Consider the following 14,043-nt stretch of genomic DNA (forward strand, 5'->3'; position numbering starts at 1 on the left):
ATGAGTGGCTGGAAAGAGGTGCCTGAAGCTGATGGCGGTAGCCATGCTGAACTGCCAGGTGGAACAGAAACCTTGAAGAAATTGTTGACACTAGCTGTCAGGGAGGCTCCACTGCTCACTACAGGAAGAGGAGCTTCAGAGAATTTTAAGTTCCAGGTAACGGAACTTAAAATTGGCCATTCTCTATAGGAAACAAGAGGGTAATGGGGAAAAAAATCAGTGAGACCCATAAACTCTCACTGTGTTTGAAGGATGGTATTATCTTAAGGTTGGTGCTACCAGAAAACCTCTAATTACAATCCTCCTTGAGATAGCAAAGCTCAAAAGTTTATGATGGCTCTGAGTGATGACACTCATTGCTGCTTTTCTTTATTAACTGCCTGTGCTCCCAATGTGGGCAGAAATGTGTAAAATATCCAAGTGTTTTGATTTCCACAGTGTCCCATAGACCAGATGCAAGCAATCACTGCCTGTTTTGTCTTTGCCTTGATCCTGCACTTGTATTGATGTGTCTGTTCTTTCCTAGAATCAAAAAATTTTAGAACGAGCAGTTGTAGAGAGTCTCTGTTTTAACATTGTCATCCTATGAGTGAGGAAATTTAGGATCAGAGAGGTCAAATAGACTTGTTCATATTCTTTCACTATGATAGTATTATCACCAGGTTCCATAACCTAAGGATCCGACTTTCCTGCCAGGACTCTGCTCTGAGACAAAATCTGAGTGCAATATAACTTCTAATATAGGTACTTTTGTGTACCTTGGTAATATTGCAGCTTTCACTTATGTAATCTTCAGCTTTTTGTTTTGCCTGAACAGTACACATGGTATTTGCTTATTTGCTAAAATTCACATAGAGCTGAGTTTAGTTTGTAAATTTTTTTATATTAAATAATTTTATTTTTTTAATGGGGTGACATCAATAAATCAGGATACATAAGTTCAAAGATTATCTTGTCCAGGTTATCTTGTCATTCAATTATGTTGCATAATCATCACCCAAAGTCAGATTGTCCTGTCACCTTCTATCTTGTTTTCTTTGTGCCCCTCCCCCTCCCCCTTTCCCTCTCCCTTTCCCCCCTCCCAACCCCCGTAACCACCACACTCCTATCAATGTCTCTTAGTTTCACTTTTATGTCCCACCTACGTATGGAATAATGCATTTCCTGGCTTTTTCTGATTTACTTATTTCGCTTTGTATCATGTTATCAAGATCCCACCATTTTGCTGTAAATGCTCCGATGTCATCATTTCTTATGGCTGAGTAGTATTCCATAGTGTATATGTGCCACATGTTCTTTATCAAGTCATCTATTGACGGGCTTTTTGGTTGTTTCTATGTCCTGGCCACTGTGAACAATGCTGCAATGAACATGGGGCTGCATGTGTCTTTACGTATCAATGTTTCTGAGTTTTGGGGGTATATACGCAGGAGAGGGATTGCTGGGTCATAAGGTAGTTCTATTTTCAGTTTTTTGAGGAACCACCATACTTTCTTCCATAATGGTTGTACTACTTTACATTCCCACCAACAGTGGATGAGGTTTCCTTTTTCTCCACAGCCGCTCCAATATGTGCTATTACCTGTCTTGCTAATAATAGCTAATAGAACAGGTGTGAGGTGGTATCTCATTGCAGCTTTGATTTGCATTTCTCTAATAGATAAAGAAGATGAGCATCTTTTCATATATCTGTTGGCCATCTGTATTTCCTCCTGGGAGAAGTGTCTGTTCATATCCTCTTCCCATTTTTTTTATTGGATTCTTTGTTTGTTTGTTGTTGAGTTTTATGAGTTCTTTGTATATTTTGGATATTACGCCCTTATCTGAGCTGTTGTTTGAAAATATCATTTCCCATTTAGTTGGCTTTCTATTTATTTTGTTATCAGTTTCTCTTGCTGAGCAAAAACTTCTTAGTCTGATGTAGTCCCATTCATTAATTATTGCCTTCACTTCTCTTGCCTGTGGAGTCAAATTCATAAAATGCTCTTTAAAACCCAGGTCCATGAGTTGAGTACCTGTAACTTCTTCTATGTACTTAATTGTTTCAGGTCTTATGTTTAGATCTTTGATACATTTTGAGTTAATTTTAGTACAGGGGGACAAACTGTAATCCAGTTTTATTCTTTTGCAGGTGGCTTTCCAGTTTTCCCAGCACCATTTATTGAAGAGGTTTTCTTTTCTCCATTGTGTGTTGTTGGCACCTTTATCAAAAATTATTTGACTATATATATGTGGTATTATTTCTGGACTTTCTATTCTGTTCCATTGGTCTCAGTGTCTATTTTTCTGCCAATACCATGCTGTTTTGATTGTCGTGGCCCTATAATATAGTTTGAAGTCAGGTATTGTAATGCGCCCAGCTTCATTCTTTTTCTTTAGGATTGCTTTGGCTATTCGGGGTTTTTTATATTCCATATAAATTTGATGATTTTTTGCTCTATTTTTTTAAAAAATGTCACTGGAAGTTTGATGGGAATTGCATTAAATTTCTACATTTCTTTGGGTAATATAGCCAACTTGATTATATTTATTCTATCTAGCCAAGAACAAGGTATATTCTTCCATCTCATTATATCTTTTTCGATTTCCCTTAACAATGGTTTATAGTTTTTATTATTTAAGTCCTTTACATTCTTTGTTATGTTTATTCCTAAGTATTTTATTTTTTTTTGTTGCAATCGTGAAGGGGATTATTCTTTTGAGTTCGTTCTCAATTGTTTCATTGTTGGCATATAGAAAGGCTATTGACTTCTGTATGTTAATTTTGTATCCTGCGACTTTACTGTATTGGCTTATTGTTTCTAGTAGTCTTCTTGTGGATTCTTTGGGGCTTTTGATCTATAGGATCATATCATCTGCAAAAAGTGATGCCTTTACTTCTTCTTTTTCAATATCAATGCCTTTTATTTCTTTGTCTTGTCTGATTGCTCTGGCTAGAACCTCTAGTACCACATTAAATAAGAGTGGAGAGAGTGGACAACCCTGTCTTGTTCCTGATTTAAGGGGGGAAAGCTTTCAGTTTAGTGCCATTTAATATGATGTTAGCTGATGGTTTATCATATATGGCCTTTATCATGTTGAGATATTTTCCTGCTATACCCATTTTGTTGAGAGTCTTAAACATAAAATTGTGTTGTATATTATCAAAAGCCTTTTCTGCATCTATTGAAAAGATCATGCAGTATTTGTTCTTTGTTTTGTTGATATGGTATATTACATTAACCGTTATACATATGTTGAACCATTCTTGAGATTCTGGGATAAATCCCACTTGATCTTGATGTATTATTTTTTTAATATGTTGTTGTATTCGATTTGCTAGTATTTTGTTTAGTATTTTAGCATCTGTATTCATTAGAGATATTGGTCTGTAGTTTTCTTTTTTTGTGACATCCTGGCCTGATTTTGGAATGAGGGTTATGTTGGCCTCATAAAATGTGTTTGGAAGTATTGCTTCTTCTTCAATTTTTTGGAAGACTTTCAGTAGAATAGAAACCAAATCTTCTTTGAAGGTTTGATAAAATTCACGGGTATAGCCGACAAGGCCTGGACTTTTATTTTTGGGGAGGTTTTTAATGGAAATTTCTATTTCTTCTCTACTATTAGGTCTGTTTAGGCTTTCTGCTTCTTCTTGACTCAGTCTAGGAAGGTTGTATTGTTCTAGGAATTTATCCATTTCTTCTAGGTTGTTGAATTTAGTGGCATAAAGTTTTTCATAGTATTCTACAATAATTCTTTGTATATCTACAGTGTCCGTGGTGATTTCTCCTCTTTCATTTTGGATTTTGTTTATATGAGTTCTTTCTCTTTTTTCCTTGGTAAGTCTTGCCAAGGGTTTGTCAATTTTCTTGATCTTTTCAAAGAATTTTTTCTATACTTTTTCTGTTCTCTAATTCATTTATTTCTGCTCTGACTTTTATTATCTCCTTTCTCCCGCTGGTTTTGGGGTGTCTTTGTTCTTCTTTTTCTAGTTCCTTAAGGTGTGAAGTTAAGTGGTTCACTTGGGGTCTCTCTTCTTTGTTCATATATACCTGAAATGATATGAACTTCCTTCTTATCACTGCTTTTGCTGCATCCCATAGATTCTGATATGCAGTATTGTCATTTTAATTAGTCTGTATATATCTTTTGATCTCTGTACTTATTTCTTCTTTGACCCATTCATTTTTTAAAAGTATGTTGTTTAGTTTCCACATTTTTTTGGGATTTTTTTCCTCTTTTTTGCAGTTGAATTATAGTTTCAAGGCTTTATGATCAGAAAATATGTTCTGTACAACTTCAATTTTTCTGAATTTGCTGATGTTGTTTTTGTGGCCCAACATATGGTCAATTCTTGAGGATGATCCATGTACACTGGAGAAAAATGTATACTCAGTCACTTTGGGATGAAATGTCCTGTAGATGACTATCATATCCAGGTGCTCTAGTGTTTTGTTTAAGGCCACTATGTCTTTGTTGATTCTCTGTTTGGATGACCGTTCTAGAGCCCTCAGCAGTGTATTGAGGTCTCCAAGTATGATTGTATATTTGTCAGTTTTTGTTTTAAGATCAATAAGGAGCTGTCTTATATATTTTGGTGCTCCTTGGTTTGGTTCATATATATTAAGAATTGTTATGTCTTCTTGATTCAGTGTCCCCTTAGCCATTATGAAATGGCCTTTTTTGTCTCTGAGTACTTTTTCTGTCTTGTAGTCAGCATTATCAGATATGAGTATTGCTATACCTGCTTTTTTTGGATGTTATTTGCTTTGAGTATTGTTTTCCAGCCTTTCACTTTGAATTTGCTTTTATCCTTGTTACTTAGATGAGTTTCCTGTAGGCAGCATACAGTTGGATTTTTTTTTAATCCATTCTGCTACTCTGTGCCTTCTTATTGGTGAGTTTAATCCATTTACATTTAGTGTAATAATTGACACTTGTGAGTTCACTATTGCCATTTTATATATTGCTTTCTGTTAGTTTTGTGTCTTGTTTGATCCTTCTTTTTGGTTTTTCTATCTTTTGTTTTTATTTGGTTGTATTCCATACATCTTCCACTGTTGCTATCTTTTTTATCTCATGTGCTTCTGTGGTGGTTTTTTCAATGGTGGTTACCTTTGAGTAATGAAAAGGGTCCCTACCCTGTTCATTGTAGTGAACTATTTAGTGAGTACTTTTGCACTCCATCGTCCTTTGCTACTGTTAATCTCCATCTTCTCACCCCCTTTCTTTTTGTTGTTGTCACAGTTTAAATTTGGTTTTATTGTGTTCTTCTTGAAGCTTTTACTTGTCGCTCTGTTTTTTTTTGTTGTTGTTGTTCTTTGTATCTGATTGGAGAACCCCTTTTAGTAATTCCCTGGTGTGAGGGTTTTCTGATGATAAATTTCTTCATCTTTTCTGTATCTGTTAATGTTTTTATTTCTCCTTCATATTTGAAGGATAGCTTTGATGGGTATAGTATTCATGGCTGAAAGTTCCTCTCATTCAGGACTTTAAATATTGGGGTCCACTCTCTTCTATCTTGTAGAGTTTCTGCTGAGAAATCTGATGATAATCTAATGGGCCTTCCTTTATATTTTGTATTCTTCTTTTCCCTGGCTGCCTTGAGAATTTTTTCTTTGCTGTTGGTTTGTGTCAATTTTATTATGATATGCCTTGGAGTAGGTTTGTTGTGGTTAAGAAAACTCGGAATTCTGTTTGCTTCTTGAATTTGAGTCTTTAGTTCATTCCATAGGCTTGGGAAGTTTTCATCTATTATTTGTTTGAGTATGTTCTCCATTCCATTTTCTCTCACTTCTACCTCTGATATACTTATTATTCTTATGTTATTTTTTTTGATGGAGTCAGATAATTCTTGTAGGGTTACCTCATTTTTTTAATTTTTGAGTCTCTTTCTTCCTCTCTCTTTTGTGCCTCAAGTTGCTTGTCTTCTATTTCACTAATCCTCTCTTCTATTTGGCCTGTTTTATTAGCTAAGCTTGTTACTTCCTTTTTCAGCTCGTGAATTGAGTTTTTCATTTCTGTTTGATTTGTTTTTATAGTTTCAATTTCTTTGGACATATATTCTTTGTGTTCATTGAGTTGTTTTCTGAGCTCCCTAAATTGCCTTTCTGTGTTTTCTTGTATATCTCAGAGGATTTTTAGGATTTGTACCTTGAATTCTCTGTCATTTAGCTCCAAGGTTTCCAATATATTAAATATTTTCTCCATAAATTTTTCCTCATCTAGCTGTGTTACCTCTCTTTCTTTTGTATCGATGATATTCGATTTTTTCTTCCTTAACGACATCTGAGGGTGGTTTTGTTGATAGTATTAATGAGATTTAATAAAGAATAAAAACTTAAAAAAATAAAAAATCAAAAAGTTGTTTTTTTAAAAAAAATTAATAATGAAATAAAGAAAAATAAAATAAAATAAAAATTTTAAAAAAAGGAAATTATTCCCTCCCTCCTTTTTTCCTCTCCTCTCCTCTCCCCTCTTTCTTGAGAAAATCTTGTGGTGAACTGTGAATTATAACAAACAATGCCTGTAATGTAGGGCCTGAATTGGGGAAAAGTATTAAAGGGTTAAAAAAAAAAGAAAAAAGAAGTGGGTATGGACCCACAAAAAGCAGTTAAGGAAAAAATTTGGGTCAAGAATAAAATGATTTACTTTTAGGTGTTGGTTGACTAAGAGTTATGATGAGAGGAATAAGAGGAAAACAGAAAAATGGTGGGACAAATTAAAAAATTACTATTTTATTTAGTGGAACAAGAACTAGATAAAATGGTGAGCCAGGGATGGGAGCACTGCTAGTGAGTTAAAAAGGTGAAGTAAACCCCCCCCCAAAATGCCACAAACATAAGTTTGAGTCCCAGATAAGATAATTTGTTTGTTATTGAGGTTCGAATGAGAGGAGATGTAAAGGAGAAAGGAAGAAACTAATATAGAGGGAGAAAAGAAAGAGAGAGAGAGAGAGAAAAAGAGGGAACCACTAATAGAAGAAAAAAGAAAAAAGAGGAGAGAGAGATAGAGAGAGAGAGTTAAGGGTTTTGGAGTGAAACCCTCATAGAGAGAAAGAAGAGGAGAGAAAAGATAATGGGAGATGTAACACTTATGGGTAGTGTAGTTCAAGGAGAGGAGAGAGTAAGACTGGCAGAGAGTTAATCGGCCAAATTGGATGAGGAAAAAAAATATCAAGAATGAAGATAAGAGAAACAAATGAATAAATATAATAAAATGGGATCGGTTATAAAGTCTGCAGATTATTCTTGATTTTGAGAGGTTATCTTCTTGCTTTTTCTTTTCTCTCCCTCTTCCTGGTCGGTGACTCTGTACCCCGGGTTCTGCCCCTTTGACACACTCAGGTAGAAGTTTGCAGTTGATAAGTCTCTATGGCGATGTCACGTATTGTGCTTTAGTCTCATTGGCAGTCGAGGCTCATTAGCATTAATAGGCTCTGCCAGTGAGAGAGTCCGTGTTCCTGGTGCCTTTCTCCTAGTCTTTCCTTCCTCAACTAGTAGCCTGATAATCCAGCTATGGGGTTGCTGCTGCCTCTGCCTGGATAGTAAGAGGCTCAAAGAGCTGGCAACTGCCCACTCTATTCCCAGTCATCACAAGACTCTGGGTAAGCCTCAGTCAGTCAGAGCTGCTAGCATAATCAGGCGCGGTTTACGCCCACTCAAAGACCTCTAGCTCTGCCACTCTGTCCGGTAACACAGGCTGGCGCCCACTTCCAGGGCACTTGGAGGAAACTCTCGCTCACTATCTGTGCACACAGACCAGGATATCCGGCCAGCAGTCTCACGCTCTTAGTGAAACCTCCAACCACATGGAAAAGTTCCTGCATTGGAATTGGCTCTCACTCCGTCCCCGTGCTGGGGCGGCCTGACATTCCACTTTGGCCCACACAAAGGCCCCTGACTCTGCCCCTCTGTGTGATAACATGGGCACGCACTGCCGAGGCACTCAGAGGAATCTATCGCTATCTGCACGCGCAGACCAGGATATCAGCCTGGCCGCTGCATTTCCCTCTTAGTGAATCCCCTACCAGCACGGAAAAGTTCCACCGTTGGAATTAGTTCTCACTCCCTCCCATGCGTGGCTTTCCCAGGGCACTGGGGCTGCCCAGAGATTCCACTTTCGGCCCACACAAAGGCCTCTGACTCTGCCTCTCTGTGGGGTAACACGGACACCCACTCCAGGGGCTTAGGAAGAAATCTCTCGCCCACTATCTGCGCGCGCCGACCAGGAGATCGGGTAAAATGGCTGCCCCGCTTGTCCTTCTTTGTTTGGGTTTGGCGCGAGTGTTAGCTTGTATTGCCCGGGTTGCCACAGGATCAGTTTTTCCTCGGCTTGGATCTACGTGCCACAGCCTGGTTCGGCCGTTTGTGCCGCGGCCTGGATCTATTCACCCCCTTTGCCTGTCTCAGTTTCTATATTCACGAATGCCAGAGAAAGCCGCTCTGTTTAGGTTAATGAGGAAGGCGGAGCATTTCTTACTCCCTATTTCCTTCGGGGTTTGGTTATATATTTAGCCAATTTTTCGCTCGACCATACCTTCAGGTGTATTGCGAAACATCTGGAGGCTCCAAGGATAGGTTTTTCTGTTTCTGGTTGAAGATCTTGTTGAGTTTTGGGGGAGATTTATCGGTATCGCTTCCTACACTGCCATTACTCTGACGTCATCCTAGTTTGTAAATTTAAAAAGTTATTCTTCCTGCCTGACAACGCGGTGGCGCAGTGGATAGAACGTCAGATTGAAATGCGGAGGACCCAGGTTTGATACCCCTGAGGTTGCCAGCTTGAGTGTGGGCTCATCTGGTTTGAGCAAAAAGCTCACCAGCTTGGACTCAAGCTCGCTAGCTTGAGCAGGGGGTTAATTGGTCTTCTGAGGGACTGTGGTCAAGGCACATATGAGAAAGCAATCAATGAACAGCTAAGGTCTTGCAGTTAAAAACTGATGATAGATGCTTCTCATCTCTCTCCACTCCTGTCTCTCTGTCCCTGTCTGTTCCTCTCTCTGACTCTCTCTCTGTCCCTGTTAGTTAAAAAATATATATATATAAATTATTCTTTCTCTCTTAGAATCGAGTTTCTGTACCTACCTCAAATGACTATCTGAGATTGAGATTCTCCAGAAGTGCATTTGTATTATTTTAATTCAATTTTATTTATTCATTTTTGTAATAAGAAAAAGAGTGAGAGAGGGACAAACATACAGGAAGGGAGATGAGAAATATCAATTCTGTGTTGCAGCTTTTTAGTTGTTCATTGACTGCTTTCTCATACATGCCTTGACCACAGATGTTCCAGGCAAGCCAGTGACCCCTTGGTCAAGCCAGCATGCGTTTCCTAGTGATACCTTATTTTGGTCTTACTTTCCCTCCTAGTCTAGTCACATAAACATTTGCTAAAATCAACTTAATTGTGCTGTCCACTGAGCATTAGACCCTATACTTTTCTTCTGCTACTATTGTAAATCTTTGCTTTCCCTCAACCACTGAAACCAGGCTTTAAGCCAGTGACCTTTGAGCTCATGCCAGCAACCATAGGGTCATATCTATGACCCCACACTCTATCTGGCTACCACACACTCAAGGTAGTGAGCCTTCACTGAAGCCAGAGATCCCGGAATATTTAACCTGGTTCTTCAGTATCCCTGGCTGATGCTATATCCACTGTGCCACTCCTTGCTTAGGCCCAAGAAGTGAATTTAGAAAGAAAGTGTTATATAAACTCTCTGAGCTGTGGCATCTCATCTATCAAATGGTTATAATAACATTAATAATTCAAACATCAATAAGTAATAAATTACATCTAATTTTATACAGGTGGAGAAATTATAAGTACTGGAAAGACAAAGAGAAAAATCTTGAAAAAAATCACAGAACTGGAAATAAAAATATAGATATCAATGAGAGCTCAGGCATGCAGCAAGCACCAAAGAACAATAATTCACTAATAATTTAAGTTCTGTTTTATACATATAACACTTTAAAATTGAATATGGGTATTTTATTTTAGTGAATACTATAAACCAAAAATCAGCCAAAAATGGCACATAACACTGAAGGAATTCCTAGCCAGTACATATGAACAGAGAAGGTATTCAGTAAAATATGCACAACAAGTAGTAAAATGCAGTAAATATGGATGTATAGGCAGCCCCAATGTGTGTAGACCAGTGGTAGTCAACCTGGACACTACCGCCCACTAGTGGGTGTTCCTGCTTTTATGGTGGGCAGTAGAAGAGCAACCAAAGTATAAATAAAAAGATACATTTAACTATATATTCAATAGTAAGTTGTTTTATAAAGATTTATTATGGCGGAGATGACGTCAGAGTGATGGCACAGTAGGAAGCGATACCGATAAATCTCCCCATAAGCTCTCCAAGATCTTCAACCAGAAACAGAAAAACCTATCCTTGGAGCCTTCAGATACTTCGTAACACACCCGAAGGTGTATGGTTGAGTGAAAGATTGGCTAGATATATGGTCAAACCCCGGGGGAAATAGGGAGTAAGAAATGCTCTGCCTTCCTCTCTAACTCAAACAGGATGGCTTTCACTGACAACTGAGAATATAGAAACTAAGATGGGCATAGGGAGTGAATAGATCCAGGCCGCGGTACAAACAGCCAAACCAGGCTGTGGCACAGAGATCCAAGCCGAGGAAAAACCTGGGCAATTCAAGCTAACATGCATGCCAAACCCAGACAAACAAAGACAAGTGGGGCAGCCATTTTCCGCATCTCCTGGTTGGCGCGCGTGGATAGTGGGCGAGAGATTCCTACGAACACTTCAGGGGTGAGCGCCACCCGTGCTAACCCACAGACAGGCCTCTGTGTGGGCAAAAAGCGGAATCTCCGAGGAGCCCCAGCACCCTGAGGGGACCGGGCACGGGGAGGGAGCTGGAACCAATTCCAATGCTGGAACTTTTCTGTGCTGGTGGAGGGCTTTCTCAGAGTGAGAGGTGTCTGGCCTGATATCCTGGTCAGCATGCACGGAGAGTAGGCAAGAGATTCCTCTGAACTCCTCAGGGTGGGCGCCCACGTTTTCCCACAGAGGGGCAGAGTCAGGGGCCTGTGTGTGGGCTGAAAGCGGAATCTCCAGGCCGCCCCAGCGCCCTGGGAAAGCTGTGCACGGGGACAAAGCGAAAGCCAATTCCAATGCCGGAACTTTTCCGTGCGGGCTGAGGGCTTTCTCAGAGTGAGAGACGACTGGCCTGATATCCAGGTTGGCGAGCACGGAGAGTGGGCAAGAGATTCCTCCGAACTCCTCAGGGGTGAACGCCCCTGTTTTCCCACAGAGGAGCAGAGTCCGAGGCCTGTGAGCAGGCCAGGAGTGGAATCTCCGAGCCACCCCAGCACCCTGAGGGGGCCACGCACAGAGAGAGAGCGAGAGCCAATTCCAACGCTGGAACTTTTCCATGTGGGCAGGAGTTTCACTTAAAGTGTGACGCGGATGGTCTGACATCCTGGTCGGCGCACACGGAGAGTGGGCAAGAGATTCCTCCGAACGCCTCAGGAGTGGGCACCCGTGTTATCCCACAAAGGGGTAGAGCCAGAGGTCTTTGAGTGGGCAGATGCCCCGCCTGATTATGCTAGCAGCTCTGACTGACTGAACCTTACTTAGATCCCTGTGCTGAGTGGGAATAGAGTGGAGAGTTGCCAGCTCTTTGAGCCTCTTACTATCCAGGCAGAGGCAGCAGCAACCCCATAGCTGGATTATCAGGCTAATTGTGGAAGGAAAGACTAGGAGAGAGGCTCCAGGAACACTCTCACAGTGAGAGACCCTCTCACACTTGGAGCCTATAAATGCTAATGAGCCTCGACTGCCAACGAGACTAAAGTACAATACATTACATTGCCATAGAGAATTAACAACTGCAAAACTCTACCAGAGCATGCCACAGGGGCAGAACCCGAGGTACAAAGTCACCGACCAGGAAGAGAGACAGAAAAGAAAAAGCAAGACAATAACCTCTCAAAATCAAGAATAATCCACAGACTTTATAACCTATCCCATTTTATTATATTTGTTCGTCTGTGTCTCTTTTCTTCATTCTTGATTTTTTTTTTCCTATTCTAATTTGGTCGTTTAATTCTCTGTCAGTCTTACTCTCACCTCTCTTTGAACTACACTACCCATAAGTGTTACATCTCCCATTATCTTTTCTTTCCTCTTCCTTTCTCTCTATGAGGGTTGCAATCCAAAATATCTAACTCTCTCTCTCTCTCTCCTCCTTTTTCTTTTTTCTTCTTTTAGTGGTTCTGTCTTCTCTCTCTCTCTCTCTCTATTTTCTCCCTCTATATTAGTCTCTTCCTTTCTCCTTTACATCTTCTCTCATTCAAACCTCAATAATGAACAAATTATCTTATCTGGGACTCAAACTTAAGTTTGTGGCATTTTGGGAGGTTTTTACTTCACCTTTTTAACTCCTTAGCAGTGCTCCCATCCCTGGCTTTCCATTTTATCTAGTTCTTGTTCCACTAAATACAATAGTAATTTTTTAATTTTCCACCCCTTTTTCCTGTTTCCCTATTTTTCCTCTCATCATAACTCTTAGTCAGCCAAAACCTAAAAGCAAATCATTTTAAACTTAACCCAAATTTTTTCCTTATTTTCTTTTTGTGGGTCTATACTGCCCCCCCTTTTATGTATATATATTTTTTTCTTTTTATTTTTTTCTTTTTCCTTTACCCCTTTATTACTTCTTCCCAATTCAGGCCCTCCACTACAGGTATTGTTTGTTCTATTTAGTACAACATAATTCACAGTTCACCACAAGATTTTCTCAAGAAAGAGGGGAGAGAAGAGGAGAAGAAAAAAGGAGGGGAAGGAATAATTCCCTTTTTTCTCAAATTTTTATCTTATTATATTTTTCTTTATTTAATGATTAATTTTTAAAAAAAAAAACCTCAATTTTTTATTTTTATTTTTTTAACTTTTTATTCCTTATTAAATCTCATTAATCTTATCAACAAAACCACCCTCCGATGCCATTAAAGAAGAGAAAATTGAATATCATTGATATAAAAGAAAGAGAGGTAACTCAGAGAGATGAGGAAAAATCTATGGAGAAAAAATTTAACATATTGAAAACCTTGGAGTTAAACGACAGAAAATTTAAAATAGAAATCCTAAAAATACTGAGAGATATACAAGAAAACACAAAAAGATAATTTAGGGAGGTCAGAAAACAACTCGATGAACACAGAGTATATCTCCAAGGAAATTGAAACTATAAAAACAAATCAAACAGAGATGAAAAACTCAATTCACGAGCTGAAAAAAGAGGTAACAAGCTTAGCTAATAGAACAGCCCAGATAGAAGAGAGGATTAGTGAAATAGAAGACAAGCAACTTGAGGCACAACAGAGAGAAGAAGAAAGAGACTCAAAAATTTAAAAAAATGAGATAGCCCTACAGGAATTATCTGACTCCATCAAAAAGAATAACATGAGAATAATAGGTATATCAGAGGTAGAAGTGAGAGAAAATGGAATAGAGAATATACTCAAACAAATAATAGATGAGAACTTCCCAAGCCTGTGGAACGAACTAAAACCACAAATTCTAGAAGCAAACAGAACTCCGAGTTTTCTTAACCCCAAAAAACCTACTTCAAGGCACATCATAATGAAATTGGCACAAACCAACGGCAAAGAAAAAATTCTCAAGGAAGCCAGGGAAAAGAAGAATACAACATATAAAGGAAGGCCCATTAGATTATCATCAGATTTCTCAACAGAAACTCTACAAGCTAGAAGAGAGAGGACCCCGATATTTAAAGTCTTGAAAGAGAGGAATTTTCAGCCACGAATACTATACCCATCAAAGCTATCCTTCAAATATGAAGGAGAAATAAAAACATTCACAGATACAGAAAAGATGGGGGAATTTATCACCAGAAAACCCCCATTGCAGCAAAGGGGGTTCTCCAATCAGATACAAAGAATAAAAAAAAAAACAACAACAAAGCCACAAGTAAAAGCTCCAAGAAGAACACAATAAAATAATCTTTAAACTGTGACAACAAAAAGAAAGGGGGGAGAGGATGGAGATTAACAGTAGCAAAG

General features: G+C 38.9%; 1 pseudogene; it reads left to right on the top strand.

The window, feature by feature from the left end:
• Positions 1-14,043, top strand: part of LOC136386952 (RNA/RNP complex-1-interacting phosphatase-like) — a 36,640-nt pseudogene continuing 22,597 nt past the window's right edge.

This window comes from Saccopteryx leptura, unplaced genomic scaffold (assembly GCF_036850995.1).
Source record: "Saccopteryx leptura isolate mSacLep1 unplaced genomic scaffold, mSacLep1_pri_phased_curated manual_scaffold_23, whole genome shotgun sequence".
NCBI classification, from domain to species: domain Eukaryota; kingdom Metazoa; phylum Chordata; class Mammalia; order Chiroptera; family Emballonuridae; genus Saccopteryx; species Saccopteryx leptura.